Here is a 23,897-nt window from a genome sequence, read left to right as displayed (position 1 = left end):
ATGATCAAGTAAGATTTATTCCAGGGATGCGAAGGTGATTCATTATTTGCAAATCAATGTGATGCATCACATTAAAAAGAAGGATAAAAACTCATCATATCAATAGATGCAGATAAAGCACTGAAAAATTCAACATCCATTCATGATAAAAGCTCTCAACAAAGTGGGAACATATCTCAACATAAAGGCCATATAGGAAAAAGCCACAATTAACATCATACTCAATGGTGAAAAACTGAAAACTTTTCCTCTAAGACAAGGATGTCCACCCTCACCACTTTTATTCAACATAGTACTGGAAGTTGTAGCCACAGAAATCAGACAAGAAAAATAAATAAAAGGCTTCCAAAGCAGTAAGGAAAAGTAAAACTATCACTACATGCATATACAGGACATGACACTATATAGAGAAAACCTCAAAGGCTGCACCAAAACATGACTAGAACTGATTAACGAATTCAGTCAAGTCGCAGAATACAAAATTAATATACAGAAATCTGTATCATTTCCATACCCTTAATAATGAAGTAGCAAAGATATTAAGAATTAAGAAATTAAGAAATAAATTAAGAATTAAGAAACAATCCCATTTATAATCACACCAAAAAGAATAAAATACCCAGGAATAAATTTAACCAAGGAAGTGAAAGACCTCTCCTCTGAAAACTATAAGACACTGATGAAAGAAACTGAATAAGACACAAATAAATGTAAAGACATTTCATGGACTGGAAGAACAAATATTGTCAAAATGTCCGTAATACCCAAAGCAAGCTACAGATTTAATGTAATCCCTATCAAAATGCCAACAACATTTTTCACAAAACTAGAATAATCCTAAAATTTGTATGGAACCACAAAAGGTGCCTGAATAGCCAAAACAATCGTAAGAAGAACAAAGCTTCAGGTATCATAGTCCCAGATTTCAAGATATTCTACAAAGCGACAGTAATCAAAACAGTATGGTGCTGACAGGAAGACAGACACATAGATCAATAGAACAGAATAGACCCGCAGAAATAGATCCAAGCTTATACAGTCAATTAATCTACAACCAAAGAGGTAAGAGTATACAACCGGGAAAGAACAGTCTCTGTAACAACTGGTGCTGGGAAAACTGGTCAGCTACATGCAAAAGAATGAAACTGGACCACTTTCTAATACCATACACAAAAATAACTCAAAGTGGATTAAACACCTAAGTGTGAGACTTGAATCCATAAAACTCTTAGAAGAAAATATAAGCAGTAATTTCTTTGACATCAACCATAGCAACATTTTTCTAGCTATGCCTTCTAAGGCAAGGGAAACAGATGCAAAAATAAACTATCGGGACTACACCAAAATAAAAAGCTTGGAAACCATTAACAAGACAAAAAGGCAACCTAGTGAATGGCAGACAATATTTGCACGTAATATCTAATAAGGGGTTCATATCCAAAATATATAAAGAATTTACACAAGTCTACATTAAAAAACAATAATAATCTGGGGCACCTGGGTGGCTCACTCGGTTAAGTGTTTGACTCTTGATTTCAGCTCAGGTCATGAGCTCACCGTTGCAGGATCAAGCCCCATGTCAGGCTCCATGCGGAGCCTGCTCTTGCTCTAAATAAAGAAAGAAACATTAAAAAACCAATAATCCTACTAAAAATGGCAGAGGACCTGAACAGACATTTCCAAAGACAACATACAGATGGTCAACAGACACATTAAAAGATGCTCGACATCACTAATCATCAGCAAGATGCAAATCAATACCACAATGAGTTATCACCTTGCATCTGTCAGAATGAGTAAAAGAAAAAAAATTAAAAAAACGAAAAATAACAAGTGTTGATGGGGACGTAGGGAGAAAGGAACCCTTGTGCACTGTTGGTGGGAATGCAAACTGGTGCAGCCACTGTAGAAAGCAGTATAGTGTTTCCTCAAAAAATTAAAAACAGAACTACCATATAATCCAGTAATTCCACTACTGTGTGTTTATCCAAAGAAAATGAAAACACTAATTCAACAAGATATATGCATCACTATGTGTATTGCAGCATTATTTACAATAGCCAACATACAGAAGCATCCCAACTGTGGTATGTATATACAATTATATTTTTTTTAACTAAAAGCAGCAGCAGCTTGGAAAAGATCATCTTTCTAAGGATGAAACAGTTTGGTGGACACACAGATTTGGCTTTCCCATACAGACTGGGGCAGGAGAATTATAATGTTTGTAAATAATTGAGAGGACTTTATACAGTAGATACTACAATCGAGAAGTGGGATTACACTAAAGACATGAAAAAGGCATGTATTTCTTTTATTAAGAAAAAAAGAGGGGACCCTGGGTGGCTCAATTGGTTAAGAGTCCAACTTCGGCTCAGGTCGTGATCTCACGGTCCGTGAGTTCGAGCCCTGCATCGGGCTCTGTGCTGACAGTTAAGAGCCTGGAGCCTGCTTCGGATTCTGTGTCTCCCTCTCTCTCTGCCCCTCCGCCTCTCGTGCTCTGTCTCTCTCTGTCTCAAAAATAAAGAAACATTAAAAATGTTTTTTAAAAAAAGGGAGAAAGAAAAAAAGAAAGGCAATTAGAAGCCTCTGTAAAACCCAAAAAGTATTGAAGTTCATGAGGTTCAATGACAGACTCCAGATTTCATCTGGCCATCTTTCTGGTTCTCTGTCTTGCTCGCTCTGCTGACTGCTAGCTGCCAGGTGGTGAGCTATTCTGCGGGAAAGATGATCCAGAAAGATGCTGAGGCCTGCAGCCACCTGCCAGCAAGGACTCACGGCCTTGAATCTGACAGCACGTGAGGAACTGAATCCAGACAACGAGGACGTGAGTGAGCCTGGAGACACATCCTCCTCCGATTGGGCCACCAGATGGGACGCAGCCCTAGACGAGGCTCACCTTGACTGTAACCTCACGAGGCACCTTCATCTAGAGGGCCCAGCTAAAGCACATCTGCATTCCTGCCCCCACACGTTCTGTGAGATTATAAATGTTCGTTGTTTTTAAGTCTGTAACATTTGGAGTAAATTGTTATTTGGCAAGAAGTAACTAATAAAAATTTCTTTATCATTTGTGGACTTCAATTTTGATTTACTTTTCTCATCTGGAGTTGTGGCCAAGGTCACCTCTGGGGCGGGACAGAGACTGCCACTGGTCTACCAACAATCATTCTCCTCATCTTCCCTATTAACTCAGTCCCATCACATTTACCACATTTCCTAGCTTCCTTGGAAGATGCCCATGTGGCACACTTTAGGCTAAACAATCTAAAAGCAGACTGGGGGAGAGGGCATCCAGGAAAGGCCCTTAAAAGAGGACCATACCCAGTTGGCACATGTGTTTTACTGCCCTTCATTTCTTGCTTCATTCCTACGTGGGCCTCATGCTGGCGTCGCAGCAGCCATGATGCACTGTGAGGCAACAAGTACCTCCTACAAGTGAAGGAGTGGAAAGACAGGAGTCCAATCTGTAATGGCACCCTGGAAGCATAAACCATCCCTAATCTGACCATCGTAAGGCCACTAATTTGGTTAAGCCGCTGTTTGTCAGGTTTGAGTTACCTGCAGCCAAACTTAGTTGCTAACTCAAACACAGGTTCTTGGCACGGCTGCTGCTGAGATGTAGGTGGTTCAGCCTAAGCTCACCATTTAAAAGCTTTCCCTGGGGGCGCCTGGGTGGCGCAGTCGGTTGAGCGTCCGACTTCAGCCAGGTCACGATCTCTCGGTCCATGAGTTCGAGTCCCGCGTCAGGCTCTGGGCTGATGGCCCGGAGCCTGGAGCCTGTTTCTGATTCTGTGTCTCCCTCTCTCTCTGCCCCTCCCCCGTTCATGCTCTGTCTCTCTCTGTCCCAAAAATAAATAAACGTTGAAAAAAAAATTTTTTTTAATTAAAAAAAATTTTTAAAAAAAAGCTTTCCCTGTGCCACACATTTGAATTCACAGTATCTACTGATATCCCCTATGAAAGAGTATTTATCACACAAGAAACTTATTTTCTCTTTTTCACAAATTTCTGTTTATAATAAAAAGAATGATGTTTCTAGAGCATTTAGTACAGGGGAAAATAAAATATAACACCCATTATGGTCCTTAATCAGTCACTTAATAAAGAATTAAATTATATCAATACATATTGAATGCCTTAACACATATATATATATATGAGTGGGGCAGAGAGAGAGAGGGGGAGAGAGAATCCACACTGTCAGCACAGAGCCTGACTCGGGGCTCGATTCCAGGAACTGTGAGATCATGACCTGAGCCCATATCAAGCATCAGATGCTTAACCGCCTGAGCCACTCAGATGCTTCAGAACCAACTCCTCTTTCATGGTCACTTCCCACCTTCCACCACTAAGTTATTTACTAAAATATTATTTATCACTCTTTTTATGGGCACCAATGATTAAATTTTCATCCTGTTACATTTCCTAAGGTAACTCTGTTGGTAGATGTATCAGGTCATTCTTTTTTTTTTTTTTTTTTTTTTAATGTTTACCTATTTTTGAGAGAGAGACACAGAGCACAAGCTGGGGAGGGGCAGAGAGAGGGAGACACAGAATCCAAAGCTCCAGGCTCCAAGCTGTCAGCACAGAGCCCGACACGGGGCTTGAACCCACAAACTGTGAGATCATGACCTGAGCCGAAGTCGGTCGCTTAACCGACTGAGCCACCCAGGCGCCCCCCTATCATGTCATTCTTCCTCAGAAATACTAGTGGTATTCAAAACTGACCAACCTTAATCTAAGTAGACTGTTAAACAGACCTTATTGTAAGCGGTATTAAGTGGTGATCTCTACATACTTTTTCTAGTGGAAACTATAAGTATGTGGGTATGTTGGGGAACGTGATCACCAAGTGACCCATGAGCTGGATCAGGGCACTCTGAGGCTCCTCACTCCCTCCCCTTCCTTGGAATGTGGGTTCCATTTGTCTTTCCTGCTCCCAGAGGCAGCTCCAAGGACAGAGCCTTGAGATGTGGATGCGATGTTGAAAACACCTGCATGGTATATGTGACTGAGCCCACTTAGGGCCTCATTAGGAGTTTTAAGATCTGGAGGTGGGTGCAGGTATCCATCTTGCCGCAGCCCAAGACAAATCTCGTATGTATGTTCCCTTTGCTATTATTAAAACTGTCACCTACCAACCTGGAGCGGCCTGCCTCTTTCTTTGGGTTCTCCCTGCCCTCTGCGGACAGGGGCAGGCTCCAGATTATACCAGAAAAGCTCCCAAGAGGGCTGTGACACCACCGATACAGAACCCTCATGGGCCCACCATGCCAATATGTCTTAGCACACAAATCATCTTCAGGTTAAGAAGGTATACCATTCAACAGTGGCCATGATGTTATTAGTAACTCTTCAGAGTTGTATTCACTATTCACATAGACAACAGCCCCTCTCTACGTTCAAAGAATATTTTGGCAGAATTCCTGGAAAAGGCAGTAAAAAGATGTGTACGAGGTGAGCCAAGAGGGAACCAAGAAATGGCAGAACATACTGAAAAGGGAGTCACCTTTTGTCGCAACTTATTTAAGTCCCGCTACTGTTGCCATGGTTGCAACATCACACTGCGGCCAGAGCCTGCAAGGGTCTGGGCACATTCCGGAAATAATTTTACTATCTCAGGTCTTGCCAAAGATACACTAAGTACAAGGAGCCTTTTACAACAGCCAAATGGAGCGATCAGGGAAGCAGCTGGACACACAGAAGGAATGCTGAGGGAAGGGGCTTCGGATGCAGATCTACTGGCATTGATCTCTAGGTCAGGAGATGACCTCGCTTGGGGGATGGCTGAGGGAGAAGAGAAGGAAGCCGAGGCCTGCATCTTTAGGCGTCTTAACGTGCTATCTTAACCCCCCCAAATCTTGAGTAAATGTCCAAAACACATTACTACCTCACTAGTATTTGGGGGGTCAGATGAAAATGCCTGGGCTCTGTCTCGGGGTCAGCACACACAGAATGGCTTTAAGTGAAAAGGGAACTTTTTCCAGAGGTAGCAAGAACACCCTGACATCTGAAATCTCTGAAAGGGGGCCGTGCTCCCATCAGGAGGTGGGGGTGGGAGGAGGGGAGAGGACTGAGTCAATGCGAACCAAATGGCAGCAAATAAAGAAGCTGCCCCCCCGCTGCCGTGGGGGTTACACAGGTCGTTTTCCTATGGGTGACTATCTGGTGAGGGAAAAATTATTAAATACATGATTTACTTTGACAGAGTCTTGCCGGTTACCTAAAAGCGATGCTTTTCCCAGCCACTGAGGCTGCTCGGAAGATTTCCTGACACACAAACTAGCCCAGCTGCGGACCACCCTCTGGAAATCATCTGGGAAGATTTCCCGTCCCAAGGCTTCCTATTAGAAGCTCATTTCCACTCAGGAGGTCTTCCTTGGAGGCCTCCGTGGAACGCAGCTTATCAAACACATCTGCAGTCCGTTGCCAGCCTGCATCTCTCAAGGCTGATGGCTCAGACTTTGTTGCCATCTGGTTTCGTGAGCACTAGGACCCGAGGTGGAACCTCTGTTCTGTCCACGTCCTCCCCAAACAGGCCAGCCACAGCCACCCGTGGCCTGGGGCGCTGCATCCATTCTGCCGACTTCTGCACTTGGGCCCCTACTGGCCCCTACCCTACATACAAAGGAATTCGTTACATAAAACTTAAAAAAAGAAAAAAAAAAACCCTAAAGATAAACAAAACCGATTCAGATACCCTTGGACACGTCGCTTTTCAAGAACTTTGCTCCTGCAGAACAAGGAGGCCTCCCCTAGGCTCTCTCGCAGTTTTAACATCTAGGAATTTCCTTTTCTGGGCAGAGAGGCGGGGCCTGGCCCGGGACCCGTGAAGCTGGGGACGCGGCCACGAGGACGAGCCGGCGCAGCACCTACCAGGGTGTGTGCGTGAGCTGGGCCGAGGGAAGGGACCGGAAGCCGGCCAGAGGAGGAGGGTCGCCCCCTGCGCGTACGGGGTCCGGGCCCGCGTCCTCGGCGCGGGGCCCCCTTCGCGCCGCCGCGGGTTCCTCCGCTCGGACTGCTGGTCAACCCGCCAGAGAAGCCCGAGGGCAAGGAGCACGCCTCCCGCGCGCCTCGAGAGCTCGGGGCACGGGCCGCCCCCGCCAGCACACCCCGCCCCAGCTGCTGCCAGGCCACCACAGCGCGTGCTTCCCACTCCTCCTTTCAACGACTCCGGGCTCCTTTCGGGCCCTCGGCGCGAGTGCGCGTCCCAGCGCCGGCGGAGCGGGACCGGGGCGGGGCTCCCGGGGGCAGCGCCGGGGGCGGGGCTCGGGCGGAGCCGCCGGGGTGCAGGTGGGCAGGGGAGAGCAGCGCGAGGCCCGGGCGGGGCAGAGCCTGGGGGGGGGGGGCAGGGCTTGGACGCGGCGCACGTGCGGGTGGGAGAGGGAGCGGGGCCCCGCGGGGTTCGGTGGGCGGGAGGGAAGGGGAAGAGCGGAACGCAGGTGGGAAGGGGGAAGGGCAGGGTTGCCCGGAGCCGGGGAGGCGCCCTCGCTCTGCACCCTCCTTGCACCCCTGCAGAGAACATCCACAGTGGGGCGCCGGGGATGAGCCGGGGAGTTTGGCGCCCGCGTGTGCTTAGGCGTGTGAGCCACGCCTGCCCGTGCATTTTAATCCGCTACGGAGTGGAGAGTGCCTGAGAACCCCGTTAACAAACCGTTTGCTCCTGGAGGCCTGGGGATGGGTCAGCTCTGTGCAGAGGGTTGCCTCGGAGCGTCTCCGGGAATGTTCTGGACACATCCAGCCTTCTCCTTCCTCACCCACCCAACTAGCGCCTCAAAAGCTCCACACGCCCGCAGCAGCAGCAGCAGTTTTCAGTGCGGGCTCCGGTGTTACCAGGGAACTTGTCAGCAACCCAAATTCTTAGCCCCACCCCAGATCTCCTGCATCAGACGCTCAGTCACTGGTTGACTCTCCCCAGCCCGGATCTGTGTTTATTCAAGGCCTCCAGGTGATTTTTCTGCACGCTAGGAATGCACACCGGCGCCCATAGGGGCCCTCCTTTGGGTTTTATCGATATACGCAGAGAGCGCGCACGGAGACTTAAAACACAGACCCACAAACTGATCACACGTTCATGTGTTTCGCTTTTTGCCAGTTTAACCGGCTGTTTAGATAGAAGTCCAGATCTTGCTGAGCTGTGAGTGTAGATAGCCATGCCATAGAAACCCGTTTCCCAGAGACTTCGATGCTGAAAAACTCGAAAAGGGCATTCTTACCTTTCGAATTTCCAGGAAAATTGAAAGCCAGGAGATTTGGCTTTCAAGGCAACAGTAAACCAGTAGAGTCACTGAGTCATGTATCCTATTTCCTCCTCCAGCCAAAAATCACCTACATGAAAAATGTGTTTCCAAAATCCGTCGTCTGGTCCTTAATTTGTTCATTTTCTTTAGATATTGTAAAATTCTAAACAAATTTCTGAAGCTTCTAGTGCAAGCGATAAGAGCAAATGTTTATAAACCACGTTCTTTACTGGTTTGATAACATTGTTTTGATTATTCCTCTGAAATGGGATTTCTTCTTCTTTTTTTGTCCCTTAATGGCCTCTTTTTGTTTTGATAGATGCTTGATTGCCTATGTGGGATCTAAACTAGATTGGAGCGACATTCAAAATTCCAACCCATTCCGGGTTTTCTTCCTCCCATGGTCTAGTCTGTATTTGTGCTTTCCACAAAATTCCTAACTCTGGTTCTCCTGTCCTCCTGATTTACCTCCTTAATTTGGTCCCTTGGCTCACCAAGCTCTACTGCTTTTTATAGGCACTTGGTCTTTGTCCCTGTCCCCTCCTGGTAATTAGTTCAGACATGTGTTCACTGACGGCAGCCATCTGGTCATGACCTCATGCTCTTAGCATTCTTGATTAGCCCCATTTTATGGTAAACTCACTGACAGTCATCAGCAAACACCAGGCTTTCCTGTCTCTCATATTTAGATAGATATTTCAATTATTTTTATAATTAATAAAGTCTCTCATAAATAAAAACAGGGAATTAGAATTTGTTCACTCTGATAGGAATTGTTGAAGAGCTTTGGAACGCTGCAAGTCCCACCAGAAGACACCAGGGGGCGTGAGAGACACTTTTTTTTCCCCCACTTTTGGCCCAGTCAAGTAATTTGTGAAGAAAACACTTAGCTCCCATGTTATGCTTTGTAACTTTTCCACCTAGGATACCTGTATTTGTTGGGTTTTTTTTTTTTGCATAGTTTATATATTTTCCTATTATGAATCTTGGTTTTACCTCTGTCCCCTGCACTGTGTAAAAATCTAACTGGCTATGTATTAACTGAAAATAAAATATCTGGGCCCATAAATTGGTATTAGTCGGTTTCATGTAACTGACTCCCAGTGCAGTAGCTGAGGCCTGGACATGCATTCTCTCTTGTGTCAAGCAGCACTCTTCTACTTCAGAATATTAGGATATGTTCAAAAGGTGCTTTAGGGGGGGAAATGTAGTAGGAAGTATTGCAGAGTTTAACTGGACCTTTAAAACTCATTCTTATGGATGGGGTGCCTGGGTGGCTCAGCCGGTTAAGCCTCCAATTCACGGTTTTGGCTCAGGTCATGATCTCATAGGTTGGTGGGTTCAAGCCTCATGTAGGGGGTCTGTGATGGTGGCATGGAGCCTGCTTGGGATTCTTTCTCTCTCTCTCTCTCTCCCTCTTTCTCTGCCCTTCCCCCATTGTATTCTCTCTCTCTCTCTCTCTCAAAATAAAATTAAATAAATAAAATTAAATTAAAAAAACCTCACTTTTATGGAGAGCAATGTATTTTAATTTCCAGATCTGAGTAATGAGTTGAACCTGTCATGATAAGACATGTTTGGTTTTCCCGTATTTCAGACAGTGTTCCTGGATACATGGAGACAGTTCACTCTGGCCAAGTGTTCCACAAGGAGCACGCCTTCCCAGGATGTGCACCGGCTGATTTTCATCTTCTAATTCCACAGCTCTCAAATACATACAAGCTAATTTTCTTGATACTGATTTCAGAAGTAGCTTTGTAACGATTAACTAAATGTTAAGCTATTCCAACAAAAAACTCCAATACCGGAAGTAGAATTATTTCCTCTCCTGGGTGTGTCATTGCTTACCTTCGAGAGGAAAAGATACTTTAAAACTTTTTTTCCTGTACCTAACACACGATCTTGTCCTCCCTCATGAACTCCTTTCTTCTGCAGTTTCCAAATAGCAACTACAGCGGTCAGCAGAGACGCTTCCCCAGGGATTTTGTGGCCACTAATCAATTTCACAGCTGGAGGCAAAGCACTTTGCTGGGAAATATTTTTTGCATGACATACAAGGTGCTTTGACCTTGTCGGGGCAGCCAGAGGGTTAAGCTTAAGGAGTAAGGGAAGCTGGAACGGAGTGAGGGGGCCACAAGGACTGGGCTCCTCTGCCAGTTACCTTTCCCCTGCCCGCTTTCACTGTTCACAGACCTTGCAAGGAACAGGGAGACCGCAACTCTTCCACCGGCCTCCTCCGGGAGCAGAGAGCTGGGAGGGTCAGAGCTGTCCCGTTCTCTCTCTCGACTGTGCACAAGACCCAAACTGAAAGCGTACAAGGAAGAAAAATGCTCCTTTTGAATGACCCTTGCCTGGTGGTTCTTCACGTTCAGTGGGCGTCAGAACCACCTGAAAGGTCTATGGAAGCTCTCCAGGGCTCTGATCCCGTGGGTCCGAGGTAAAACCTGAGCATCGGCACTTCTAACACATTCTCCGATGATGCTGAGGCTGCTGACCCTGGAAACACCTTGAGAACCACTCCTCTTCTCTATCCAATCAGTGTACTGTCTTTCTCTCGAGTATTTACTCACGAGAGAGTTTGTTCCTTTGTGTCTTTCTCACACTGCTTCAATTCCCAACACCTTTCCTCAGATGTCAGCTTAGTCTAATCAGAGGAAGGTGGCGGACTAACAAAGCATATGGTCAAATAATTATTCTTGCCTAATTTTAGAGTGAATGCATCGGAAGAATAATAGGACTGTCACATAAAATCCTAATTTGAACAGATTTCCTTTCTTTAAGCCGCAAAGCATATTTCATTGATAAGTAACTTTCATGAACTCAGTACACTTTTACTGAGTACCTGTGCCGGTGTGTGGTGGGATTACCAACATTTCCTTCCCTCCAGAGTCTTTTCCCAGACAATCAAATTGGCTTTCATGCACAGATATCAGTTTCCAAATGGAATGGACCCTCTTCATTTCCTACCCAGAATAAATTGTCCATCAGGCCGTAGGATGACTTCCTGTAAGTGACCAACTCCGTTCTTGCCAGAGCTCATCCCAAAGACTGTATTAGAGAATGTAGCTCTGTAACTCCAGAACATGGTTCTGGAGGCAGATAGATCTGCTTTGGACCTGGGAAATCTTCCAAACCCTCAGTTGTGTGCGTGTGTGTTTTTTAAGTTCTAAACTGGAGATGATCATTCTTAACTCATGGAGAAGCACCGAATCCATGCTTTGGGTTGAATTTTTAATGGTCAGGTGGTAAAGTCACGGAAGCCAAAGCCAAATATCACCGTCTTAACATGGATTTCTGGAATAAAAGAATAAGCCTGAAATGTTCTTAAAAAAAAAAAAAGTAGCCATTAACTGTATCAGTTATTTATTGTCACAATAGGGCTGGGCGACCACAAACTTCCATGGCATATAGTAACTGCAAAACTTCATTGGCATCCGATAGTAAACCTTCATCTTTCAGCATTCCGTCTGGTCAGCTGGGTGGTTGTGCTGCTCTCTGCTCTGAGATCCCAGAGGATCTCAGCTAGGTTCCAGTCTGCTCACTCACCTGGCTGCAGTCACCTCGCAGGTCAGCGGGGGGCTGACTGGTTTAGGATGCCATCACAGTCTCTGCTCCGAGTGGTCTCTCCTACTCCAGTAGAACTTTGAGCTCGTTCTCAGGGCGCAGCAGGGTTCAAAGAGTGTGAGCAGAAGCGTGCAAACCAGTGAGGCCGCCAGAGATTAGGCTCAGAACCGGCACATCAGTCTTTTTGCTGTGTTCTGTTGGCTAAAGTAAACCACAAAGCTGCCCAGATTCGGAGTGGGAAAATAGATTCCACCTCTTCAAGGGAAGGTCTCCAAAGACACATTGCAAAGGCTACGAATAGATGTTGGGGTAGAGAATTAGAGTCTTTTTTTTTTTTTTTTCAGTCAACATACTACATTAACAAGCTTTATTACTAAGATTTTATCAGTTACATGTTATAAATTCAACATTCTGGGCAAGAAACAATAATTTCTTCACCGTCAGCGGCTAGATTTCTGGTAGCTACCTACATTTTTACGATACTAGATAGAACCCATTTTCACCTTTGGTAGAGAAGCAAAGGATTTGAGCAGCTCATTTTTAAGTAAATATTCTATTCTTCTTCCTTTAGTCTTTATTATGTGTAGATCAGAGATGATTTATCCTGAATGTTGCTGTAGAGTGATTTGGGAGTTTTTCCTGTGAAATTTTTAGTGGCAAGGTTAACCACCTGATTCTAAAGCATGCATAAAAAGAAATTCTGAATAGTATTTTTCCTTAAAGGGATCATGGCTTACATAGAATTGAAGAAAAAATGAATACGGTTCTTGTCACTTTATTTAATGTTAAGAATACTAATACACAAAAACAATTCTACAAAAGTCTACAGTTATGATATAATTGATAATCCTTATTCGTCTGCCTCACATTATCATTTCAATTTGCATGAACATTTGTTGACTCAAAAAACAATGTGTCTTGAAGCGAACATGCCTTCTTAAAATTTTTTTTCAACGTTTTTTATTTATTTTGGGGACAGAGAGAGACAGAACATGAACGGGGGAGGGTCAGAGAGAGAGGGAGACACAGAACCGGAAACAGGCTCCAGGCTCCGAGCCATCGGCCCAGAGCCCGACGCGGGGCTCGAACTCACGGACCGCAAGATCGTGACCTGGCTGAAGTCGGACGCTTAACCGACTGCGCCACCCAGGCACCCCAGACATGCCTTCTTTTAAATAATCTTTCTGCCTTCCACACTTGTCATAGTCTTGCTATAATAAACACAGATTCATACTTCAATTGACTGATAGAATTCCAAACTCTAAATGCCCCAAAAAGATTTTCAGTCCACACTTAACCTATATTTGAAAGTAAATGCTATATTTCAATAGTAAAAACGAATCCCAATGTCACACCACGTCTGTATTTCTACAAACATGGTATAAGGCTTAGATACGATGGTAGCCTATGCGAGCAGTTGACCATTGTGACCACTGGTCACGCACAAGTTCAGGGATGTTGGAGATATTGTTGACGCCGGCTTCCAAAGCTGCAGGCAAATGGCAGATTTCAGCTGGATGTGCAGGGTAACTTTGCTCCCAAATGGGTTTGGGAAGATTAAATGAGACAATGTATATAAACAATCTAAGGCACACAATAGGTCTTCAATAAATAGCCACTATTTTCTACTATTTTTACCTTCCCTTTGGAAATTACACTATTGTTGCATTATAGTTTAACCCGGAGGGAAACTTACCAGCAAGTCTTCTTGAGTCTAAGCAGACAGGAAGGTAAGAATGGGGAATGTTTGTGCAAAAAAGATCTGGTCCCTTGGAGATTTCAGTGTAATGTTGCAGGAAAGGCTGTGTCCATGTTGCCTCAGATAACCAAAATCTCCATGTCTCACTCTGGTGTGACTGTTGGTACTCTGGCGCATGACAATTATTTTGCCTGTTTTAAGGATACGTTGCAAATATGATTAAACCTAGAACAGGCTTTCAAAGAGTATGGAATCTTTAAAGGGAATCTGCAGAGTGATTTATGATAATATTTCAAAGCCAAATGGATAACTTACTGATTTTTGATGTAAAGTATGTAGTTTTTATAACCCGTTCCAAGTCTAAAATGAGGATTCCAAGTAGATTGTTTCTGCAAAGAGTTTGGATTGAAATTGAAAATCTGACTAAATAGACACGTATGATTTGGGGCTACAGAAAACCTATTAGTTCCTAGATATTTTGCTGTTGTGTGCTGTAATCGTTCATTACTTTAATCTTTGTATTTCAGATTAAAACCTCAACAGCATGCCTCCATGTGTTAAACAGAAGCAAAGAAATTCGTTTCTTATTCTTCACTGATTCGATGAGGGTGATGGAAAGGTAAAATGGACTCAGTCCTTGCCTTCAAAGGGATTTAGAAGCAGTGACTTGGAGAAAGGTTACCTAAAATTTAAAGTAAGATCATGACGACCAGCTGATGGCTCCCCATGCCTGGCCTCCCAAACTCTATTCCCAATCATTCTCCCCTACCTATCACCCACTGGGTCATAAAACCTGGGCATAGGCTTCTCAGATTGACATTCCAGGTAAGCAAGGGGTGTCATTTCAGCGGCAGTCATCTTCTGTCTGATCTTGTGTATTACTCTTTTTCCTGTGGACTTACTACATTTTTGCTGGTATAATATTAATGCTTCTCTTTCATTTACATCTAGTGCCACAATTGCTTATAACGGTTGGTGTGTTCAACTCCACTATCTCACAGCCAGCTTTTAGCCAGAAGATGGAGTGCAAGAGCCAAAGACACGAAGTCTTGGGAAGTTTATGGGTTGCATATATTTTTCTCTGTTTTGAGAGGCTTGAAATTATATTCTTCAATGCTTAGCATTGTAATACATGTAAAGTTAGCCAAGCTGTTAGGAGAGGGCTACCCAAGTAATGCATTTTTACAAGCGTATGATTTGGATTTAATAATTTGTTGACAACCGGGGGTGGGGTGGGGTGGGGAGGGAGTATAAATCAATGACCAGCAAAAGAAAACGGTTCTGGTGTTGTTCTAACAAGTAAGGTACAATTAGTACTATTGGTCCTTTCTCTCATATCTGTAGGTCAGAGAGTCCCAAATCAGAAGGAGGAGGATGAAGCCATTTTTAGGAGGCATTGTTTGGACATAAAACACATTTCCCAAATGGTAACAATTGGTGACTGTGGTAAAGGGGTACCCAAGTGTTCTCTGTGTGATTCATACCCTCGCAACGCATTCTCCAAGTTTGAAATTACTTGCAAGTCAAAACTGAAAAGAAGGACCTCCCGGATTTCTTTAGTCAACTAGACATGGCATGATGTCATCATTCAGTTAAAAACAACAGCTCGTACGCCGCTTAACCTACGTCCTAGGGACAAAACAGTCAAGTACCAGAGTTTGCAGAAACCTACAGCCACTTGTGAAACTTAACACAACGAATGTGAATTAAAGTTCAAAGATATGGTGTGTCATCTATCAGAAGTCCAAGTTTCCGTTATCCTCGAATCTTGGACTCTCCAGTGAGCTGGAGACGTGGCAAAGAGCGTCGAAACGCTGCCATGGAGAGGCAGCGTTCACTTTCCGTGACACGTGGAAAGGGTGAGGAGACTGCTCTTGGACTTCTCTGCTTGTGTTTTAAAAAAGAATCTTCGGTTTAGTGAGCTTGCCCTGCGTTCATGACTCAGCCCCTGTAATACCAGCGTGGGGCAGAGCCCTCTGCTCCTCGGGCAGGAACTCGACAAGTGGGGGGCTGTGCTTCTTGTACTGGGGAGGCCAAATCGATTCCGATGCTCAGACTTGAAAGTAAACCAAGCCCTGATCTTCAGGGTCACTTCCAAGACTACCAAAACAGGACTCACCATAATGAAGAAAACAGCGGTGAGTGCTGTTTCTTGGAAACAGTTACCCATTTTTTTTATTACTTGGAGGCTGGCTTAATCCTTCTCTTCCTATCAGGCAACATATGGATTATATTTTCTCCAAAATTAGGTAGAGTTTGGCGGCCCCGTTTAGATTCTGGAAATGTATGAATGAGTTTCAAAGGAAGTGTGTCTTTGGTTTTCTTTTTCGTTTTTGCCTGTTTGTTTGGCTGTGTTTTTTGTGTTGTCTTGTCTCCTGTGTCTTTGGACTTATTATTCCTTCTCTACCAAGAGGATATTGAATATTCAAGCGCATCTGAAATAGTACTACAGAAGTTGAAAGTTCAGTTTACAGAGCTGAGTTCACCTCTCCTGTGGTTTTAGCACTCAATATCATGACCACTGCATTCAATCCAAATCCAATTGGCAGGATTTCTCCAAGTGGAGTGAGAGATATGGCTTTTACTGCACTCTATAAATATGACCATTTATTGGCCCCAACATATTTATGTTCCCATTCATTCAGTGCTCACTTAAACTGTCGAATTTGCTTGACCCAGTCTATAAATGTAAATTACCTACATCTGAAACTCACCCCGGATGGCTTTTGAGTGTTGGAACCGTGTGACTTCTGCAGACCGGTCTAGGTCTCAAGGTAACCCCCAGGCAGCCCGTCACCTCCCACTCCCCCTTTCCTCCCGCTCCCAGATGCACTAAAATGCATATTATCCCAGAACCTTAAAATATTATCAGAAGGGGATACCAGATACATTAATAGAGGCAACATTCCTGTCTTGTTTTAAAATCTATTGCTTTAAGTTTATTTATATATTTTGAGAGAGAGAGAGAATCCCAAGCAGGCTCCACGCTATCAGCGCAGAGCCCAACCCAGGGCTCCTCCGGCTCATGAACGGTGAGATGGTGACCGGAGCCCAAATCAAGAGTCGGACACTTAATCGACCGAGCCACCCAAATGCCGCTTGTTTTAAAATATTTTACTTGCTTGAGGAAGTCAGGGAGTTTGATCGATGTCAAAAGAACAAATATGAACCTTGTTTGCTGTTTCCTTTATCGTAACTCTAAGAATTTTACGCGGCATGGTCAGATTCAAGGAATACTAGCTCAAGACTTTGACTAGTCCTGGCTGTGTCCATTGGCACAGTTTTCCTGAGACACCCCTCCTCCTTCCAAGGCTACAGTTTATTGAACAGGTTCCTAAGGAAATAGGGGCAGTTTCTACTACCTCCTTCATCATCTGCATTGTAGCCTCTTCATCCACACTGGCTAGATAGAGAGTGCTCTTTAAAGATCACCTTCTCGGGGCGCCTGGGTGGCACAGTCGGTTAAGCGTCCGACTTCAGCCAGGTCACGATCTCGCGGTCCGGGAATTCGAGCCCCGCGTCGGGCTCTGGGCTGATGGCTCGGAGCCTGGAGCCTGTTTCCGATTCTGTGTCTCCCTCTCTCTCTGCCCCTCCCCCGTTCATGCTCTGTCTCTCTCTGTCCCAAAAATAAATAAACGTTGAAAAAAAATTAAAAAAAAAAAAAAAAGATCACCTTCTCCCGTCCGTCTTCTCTGTACGGGAGGTTTAAGCGCCCTCCTGAAATAATCCTTCACACTGAAAGGATTTTGAAACTACCTCCTTCACCTTATTTTCTTTAGACAGAATATCCTCATCATCTTAGACCTTCCTGTGCTTTTCCACTTTCTCTTTTTCTAGTATTTTCTTCTGGGCTTCATATCTCCAAAGTAAACTGACCTACTTCCAGAAATAAAATAACCGAAAATATGCGCACCTTATAAAAGCTAACCACCGTGCGCCAAAACGGAAATTGGTAACAAATTAAGAATGCCAGCGATTTGTGCATTTTTTCTAAGACATTTCGTCTCGTGTGTAACGTTAGAAACTGGTTCATTGAAAATAAAAGCTGGGAAAGGAATACTAACGATGCTTGTATTAAATTAATTGGATGACATTCTGCACAGGCTTTCTTTTTTTAACTCATTAGGACATTTTAAAAAAGTGGATGAATTTAAACCTTTTTTAGCTTATTAATAACACATTCATTAGAAGAGACACTATAATGATATTGAAGAATTTAGCACAATATTTGACAATACCAGACGCTCAATAAATAGTAGTTATTAACTGATTGGGCTTCGGTCTTATAGCTATTCAAGTATATTTTCTAATATGAAAACATTAAAAGGGAAACAACACTTTCTTTCTAATTAAGAAATGAAAGCTAGTAAACTGGAGACTCTCCAGGCACCTGTTACATTACATAAGAACTTACAATATCCAGCAAGAAATGTTTGAGTTTTGTAAGGCTGTGAAATGGTCTGAAATACTTAACAAGTCTTAAGGTGTTATCAGGACCCTAACGTTTGTAGGATATGGAACTCATTACACATTTTTCTGCTCATTTGAATACTACACAATGCAGAACATTCTTTCTTGATTCTTCCAATGGAGACATTTTGAGGAAATGCAGATGTGAGCCACTACCCAAGGACTTTTAAACAAATAGGAAGTTTAATTCAATTGTTTCCTGAGAGATTGACTTCTTGCAAAAGCCAAAGAAAATCTCTTACGAATTCAAAAGGTACAAAAAGAAGGTCGAAGCCATAAAACGGGGGAGGGCTTGGTTTAGAAAAGTTAAAGTCTTTGGACAAGGATAATTACCGGGAGGCTGCGCTGTGAATTCCATCATTCCGTTTCTGCTAAAATAAGCAGCACAGTGGTCCTTTTATCTTTTTATGTTTTTACCAGGAGACCGGTGAAGCAGCTTTGATGAAGGAAATTCCTATTTACATCAAATCTAAACACCCAGGATAAATGGGCTTTTTTTTTCCTCCTATGACCCGGTCATAAAAACGATGATCTTAATAACGTGCAATCCCAAGGAACCTGTGATCCAAAGTGCCTCCTGAATTATTTTCATAAATAATAGGAAATTATATTCAAGGAATCTAGTTTCTTAGCCTGGACATGAAACGACAGAATTCCGGGCTACAGAACGAGATTAGACGTTTCTTCACCCTCTCTTGCTCTGCAGGGAGGAGCCGCACCGGACCCAGAGATTCTTCTTAGTTGTGAGAATCCCCCCGCAGAGCGCCCCCTTCTCAAACTCGTTCTTCTGGTGACCCCGAGGCTGGCGCAGTTTCCTCCTGCCACCGCCGGCTCTCAGACGCAGAGGACAGAAGCGATGCCCCTCGCGTCTGCAGCAGGTGCTGGGGCCGTCACTGCCCCAACCAGACCTGGCACTGAGGCAACGTCAAGACCACCGACGGCACGACGGCACAACGGAGCTACTCTTGCCACCCGTGAAGACTGCTGGCACCAACCCCGTGGGCGGCTTACGTGTCGATTTTCACGTGGTGACATCCAAGCACAGCTTGCCCTTTCTTGCATCTTCTCTCGTTGCAAAATGTCTCTCACCTTAAGTCTCGAATAAAGGTCTGCGTAGGTGAGGCCACGCGAGTCTCTGGCTGGGAATTCTCTCCCTCTGAACTCACTGCGCCAGGATTTTCACCTGAGCACCACTTCTCTTTAGCCTAATCTTCCCAGATACTTCATATCCAAGTTTCTATACTCAGGACGCCTTTACTATTTAGGTAAGGTTTAAAATTCCTTACAATTAACGCTTCAGTTCAATATCGAGTATTTTTGTGCCTGGCACACACACGCTCAGTAAACGTTTGTTGACTGGGTAGACTGAGCCTACTCCACACCCACCACGGTGGGAACTCAAAGGTGAGTACGATTTGACTTCTGCCTTCAAGGATTCACGGCCTAGAAAGGAAGACCAAAGGAACCATAATTCCAGTTACATCAGTAGGGACACAAATAAAGGGTTCTGGGGGTAAACTGAAACCGGATCTGTGTGATAATCCGCTTTGGCGAAGAGTCGGACTCTATCTTCCTACCATTTTGAATCAGCACGCATTTACTGTGTCTTATTCTAGATGGACCTGCGGTTTTCTCACACTGTTTTTAGGGCGTATCCCTGTCACCTCAAGTCATTCCTCTCTGGTCTGTAGGTAGAGCTCGGACCCAAGCTGCCTTGCGTTTTCAGGAGGCCCTCGCGGTTGTCTTAGGGCATTCCTGGTGTTCTAGGCTGAAGGGACTGGGCAGAACACGGTACACCAGTCTGCTCTCCTGCCTCAACAAAATAGCACAGACCGGGAGGCTGAAACGACAGAAAAGTATTTCTCACAGTTCTGGAGGCTGGAAGTTTGAGATCGAGTGCTGGCGAGATTGTTTTTGACCCAAGGCCTCTCTCCTCGGCTTGCAGATGGCCGCCTTCTTGCCGTGTCTTCACACAGTCATGCCTCTGTGCACACCCATCCCTGGGGTCTCTTCCTTTTTTCATAAGGACACCAGTACCAGTCCTATTGGATTAGGGCCCATTCTCCTGTGACCTTTTATCATCTCCCTAAAGGCCCTGTCTCTAAAGACAGTCACACTGGGGATGAGGGCTTCAGCCTATGAACGTGGATGGGGATATAAGTTAGTCTCTAACAAAGGATCTGCAACATTAACCTAGGGGCTCAGAATTCTACTCAGAAGTACCCGGCTGTGTCACAGGACTCCTTAACTGATTATCTTTCAGCACTATTCATTTCTAAGAGAACAGAGACTTAAAACTGGTGAACCTGCTTCAGAGCCTTCATGTGACGTCATGGGCAGATAGCTAGTTTCGTGGGCACAGGCTTTTTCTTTCAGTTCTGGATTCTTATTGTGGTAAAATACACATAACGTAACTTTTACCATTAGTGACGTTGAGCGCACTCACGATGTTGCGCAACTATCGCTCACATCTAGTTCTGGAACATTTTCAACCTTACAGGAAACCCCATACCCATTAAGCAGTCACTCTCCTTCTTCCCTCCCCCGTAGCCCCTGGCAACCACTCATCTTCTTTCTGTTTCTCTGGATTTGCCTATTCTGGACATTTTCTATAAATGGAGTCATGCAATATGTACCTTTTCTGTCTGGCTTCTTTGACTTAGCATAATACTTTCAAGATTCATTCATGTTGTAGCACGGATCAGTTCTTTCTACCTTTTGTGACTTAATAATATTCCAATCACATGGATATACCACAAGCTGTTTACCTGTTCACTAGTTGATGGACGTTGGATTGTTTCCACTTGTTGGCTATTATGAATATTGCTGCCATGAGCATTTATGTACAAATACATACAGGGACATATGCTTTCACTTCTTTTGGATATATATACATAGGAATGGAATTGCAGGGTCATATGGTAACTCTATGTCTAACTTTTTGAGTAACTGTCAAACTGCCTTGCGCTGTGGTTGCACCATTTTACATTCCTACTAGTAGGATGCAAAGGTTCCCATTTCTCTACATTCTCTCTAATCCTTGTTATTTCCTGATTATTATTATTTTTATTATTGCCATCCTAGCGGGTACGACATGGTATCTCACTGTGATTTTGATGTGCATTTCCCTAATGACTAATGATATTGAGTATCTCTTCGTGCGTTTGTTGGTTGTGGGAGAAAACGTCTGTTCAAGCCCTTTGCCTGATTTTGAACTGGGCCACTTGGCTGTTGTTGATTTGAATATATACACTCTGGATACTAGGCTCTTATCAGTTACGTGATTTGCAGATATTTGCTGTAGGCTTTGGATGCCAGGTTGATTTTGTTTAGGCCACCCTTTCAGATATTCCAGCATTGTTGGAAGAAGTCCTGGATGGCTTGTAACTCTGTATTTCCAAAAAGAAAAGATATCAGTAGTAAATACCAAAATCAACGGAAAAATGGTTCATTAAAACCCTGGAGTTAGGGGTGAGGATGGGGGAGGGAGAGAAGCATGTCAAATGTTTAAAGTCAATGACAGATGAGGAAAAAAAAAAGAATTTAAAATATGGAAATTACTTTTCTGAGAGTCAGTATATCAATTACAAGGAAAAAGAGGAGGATGAAAGATGAGAAATTTAAAAGCAACAAGAGAGATGTTTGTTTTCAAAACCTTAAGACCATTTTTATTTTCAGATGAGGTTAGGCAACCACAAGGCAAAATTAAAAGCAACATAAATTAGCATATTTGTTTGGGTTTGAAGTCTCATTTGTTCACACAAACACTTTCAACTTAAAAGAACTTCTGGTCAACCAAATGTGAATTTTCAATACTACTCCTATTTATAAAAGAGGAGGGAAAAAAAAATGAATGAACCCAGTGAAAGCCATTCTTCCTAAACAGACTGCTGACTGGTGTACAGATGGCAAGAAAATTCTGCTCTTGCTGAAACTTGCAGAAAAACTCTGCAGATTTTGCAGCGTTTAGAACTGCTAGCCAAATGAAATATGATTACCTCCATACGATTTGTATCAACTCCAGTTAGCAGAGGTATAAGTAATCATTTCTTTAGTTATATGACTTTCTACTTGTACTTACTGACATACTGAAGATATGTCAGAAATCTGTATTTGAATCAACTGCATTTTATTCATATACACAGGCACAGACCGAAAGACAAAATTATCTGAAAATATACTTCCCCAGCAAGTGTCTATAGAATTAAGCTTTTTGAAAGAGAAGAGGGCACTCTTTCATATGTGTTTAAATATACTTTGGCAGACTGCCTGACATTTAGTTTTGATTATAATAAATTACTATTACTACTACCTATATGTTATGATTTCTAGCCATGGTTTCTCAGAAGAGAGTAGTAAAATTCGTGTAGGCTGTCTGTTAAGGACAGTGAGAGAATTTCTTTTTATTTCTCATGGAAGGGAACAAGGCCAACTTAACATCCCCCAGTAGCACCTCCCATAGAGAAGCTCAAAAAGTATTTGACAACTCATCTTATAAAATTTCAATATGACATACTAGAGACGCAAAGAAAAACTAAAAACAAGCCAGAGGAATGAACAGAACGTTTTAAGGATGTGAGCCTTGAAGTCAATCAACCACCACATAAAGTAACTATGAAATGGGCCTCTCCTTAATTTTCAAAGAATAAAGGAACACAACAATAGAAAAGACAACGCATTTGTTCAAAGCTCTGCATTTCTAGGTTTGCCGGTGACTAAATTGTGAACTGTTTGAGAAAAACGTATTGCGTTGAAACTGTGGCCCTACCCTGTCACCAAATCAATCCCAATGTGGAAATGGGCAACGTCGCTCTCGTCATAAATAAACTCTGACAAGTTCTCAGAATTTTTAGAGGATTAATGGATAGTGGAAGAAGGGTGTGGGATAGGGACTGTCTGGAGAAATGTACAGTTCTTTTGTATTCATTTTTTCCAAAGGGGGAATAAAAAGGTAAAGTATTAACCCTCTGAACACCCCCCAAATCAGTTTATGGTCCCATCGGAAAACAATGATACCTAAGCACCCGGTGATTGGTATAGAGCTCACAGTTAGTCCCGGAGCCCTCTGCAGGAGGCACTGTGGGGACGAGCAGTGTGCTGGGCAGGCTTTGTAGTTGGGCCAGAACTTGGGCTGGATTTTTTTGACCTTCCCTCCTTCCTGACCTTCAGGTTATGTGCTTAACCTGTACACCACCAGTCATAGCTTTTATCATATTATCTTTGCCTATTCAACTCTTTGTCTCTTTGTCCAATTTGTTTTACCCCAGAGACTTTGAGCTCTGTTTGAAGGAAACGTCCATGATGTCTGGCTTCCTGACGCATCCCCAGTACCCAACACAGAGGACCATACACTTACCGGAAGACTTTAGCGTGATTTTGTTGAATGAATAATTTCACGTTGAAATTTTGTTAACATATTAGGTTAAAAAGAGTTGGTGGCTGGTGCATTTAAAATACATAATTTTAGGGGTGCCTGGGTGGCTCGGTTGATGAAGCGACAGGGTCTCGGTTTTGGCTCAGGTCATGATCTCACTGGGTTGGTGAGTTCGAGCCCCTTGTGGGGGGCTCTGCTGACAGCGAGGGGCCTGTTTGGGATTCTGTCTCAAAATAAATAAACTTAAAAAATACATAATTTTATGAAGCTAAAAATAACTCCCCCAAAACAATGGATTTTTAAGCGCAATGCTTGGACAGAGGCTTAGTGAAAAGAATGAGGTGTTCTTTGGGATGGGGGGGGGCGGGGGAGAAGAGGGTAGGTATTTTCCTTTCATTTGATTTTGTTGGGGAGAGTGGAAGGATGTCAACCATGTCTGAATCTGTGCCTTTACCAGGCATTCACAAGTGCCCCATGATTGTTTGAACAGCAGTGTCTTTGCCGTGAATGAAATTGCCTTGTGTTCTACAGTCGCCTACTTGAAAGG

At 43.7% G+C, this 23,897-nt stretch overlaps 1 protein-coding gene across 1 annotated transcript in view; it reads right to left on the bottom strand.

Annotated features, from left to right (window-relative positions):
* Window positions 1-11,715: 11,715 nt before the first annotated feature.
* LOC125172019 (phospholipid-transporting ATPase IB) overlaps window positions 11,716-23,897 on the bottom strand; it is a 647,472-nt gene continuing 635,290 nt past the window's right edge. The window contains exon 38 of the mRNA XM_047869442.1: window positions 11,716-12,098. The gene's annotated coding sequence lies outside the window, so the exon portion shown is untranslated. The remainder of the gene's footprint in view (window positions 12,099-23,897) is intronic.

Source organism: Prionailurus viverrinus, chromosome A1 (assembly GCF_022837055.1).
Source record: "Prionailurus viverrinus isolate Anna chromosome A1, UM_Priviv_1.0, whole genome shotgun sequence".
NCBI lineage: Eukaryota > Metazoa > Chordata > Mammalia > Carnivora > Felidae > Prionailurus > Prionailurus viverrinus.
Note: the sequence above shows the minus strand (reverse complement) of the source record. Positions and strands in the feature narration are given on the sequence as shown.